The following is a 1,093-nucleotide window of genomic DNA, read 5'->3' as shown; positions in this document are numbered from 1 at the left end:
TCTCTGCACCGCCCTCTCGCCCTCTCTCGTTGCTCCAGCTAGGAGTTCAAATTTAGCTTCGTTATATTAGCGCAATTCTTTACTAACTTTTACGGACAGTAGTCAGGGTGATGATACAAGACCAGAGCCAATAAACCTGTTATTTTCTTGTCCTTTCACTACCATATTCTATTGTGCTTGTTCAGAATACGCGTGAATCCTGAAAACATCTTGTTAATATTTAAACAAAGCCAGCAGTCACTTTATTGATCACCCTGTGGATTAACCGCTATTGGAATATAGATGATTGTGTTAAAGATGTTAATAGACTTTCAATGTACACGTTTTAGAGCTAAGCGTTTGTTGAGACAGTTCAAGCGCTGCACTTTCAGGCGGACAGTTCCAGTGTTTGCCTTTTGGACTTACTCTGGAAGGAATACAAAAAAAAAAAAAAAACATTTGCTGAGAACCGCATTTGGGAGAAAACAACAGTTTCGAAACGCATTTGTAAAGGCATCGGATTCTATTATGGTGTTGCCGAGCTGTTGAATGTTTCTCATTACAGGTTTACTGGATTGCCAAAAAGAATGCTACCTCGAAACACTAACCTTGTCAAGCCGAAATAGCTCAGTTGGGAGAGTGTTAGACTGAAGATCTAAAGGTCCCTGGTTCGATCCCGGGTTTCGGCAAACAACAAGACGCTATTTGTTTTGTATTATTTTGAACTAAAAAAACAGAGCACATTTATTCTTCAGCGTAATTGGATGAAATAACACCGTATCAGAGTGCCATTTTCTAATGTGATTAAGAAATGCAAAAAGCATCGTCCCTGGGTGGGCTTGAACTACCAACCTTTCGGTTAACAGCCGAACGCGCTAACCGATTGCACCACAGAGACCAACCTGTTAAGCCGCCAAAGCATACGGGAGTGATTAGCAAGGTGAGATGCTGCAGAACGTGATCGAGGGAGCAGAACAGCAGAACCTGAGATCACATCTAAGAAGAAAGCAACACGGGGCAGGAAAGTCTATGTAATCAATTATGGCAGCACAGCATATGTCTTTTTTGTTAGATAACACCCTGGGAGACAACAGAGCAGTGTGTGTAAATAGCT

At 41.6% G+C, this 1,093-nt stretch overlaps 1 non-coding gene across 1 annotated transcript; it reads left to right on the top strand.

Moving 5' to 3' along the window:
• The first annotated feature begins 595 nt into the window (after positions 1-595).
• On the top strand, positions 596-668 carry trnaf-gaa (transfer RNA phenylalanine (anticodon GAA)). The gene has a single exon. It is a non-coding gene; the product is annotated as a tRNA-Phe (tRNA).
• Positions 669-1,093: the final 425 nt, after the last annotated feature.

The sequence above is a fragment of the Acipenser ruthenus genome, chromosome 32 (assembly GCF_902713425.1).
Source record: "Acipenser ruthenus chromosome 32, fAciRut3.2 maternal haplotype, whole genome shotgun sequence".
Classification (NCBI taxonomy): domain Eukaryota; kingdom Metazoa; phylum Chordata; class Actinopteri; order Acipenseriformes; family Acipenseridae; genus Acipenser; species Acipenser ruthenus.
Note: the sequence above shows the minus strand (reverse complement) of the source record. Positions and strands in the feature narration are given on the sequence as shown.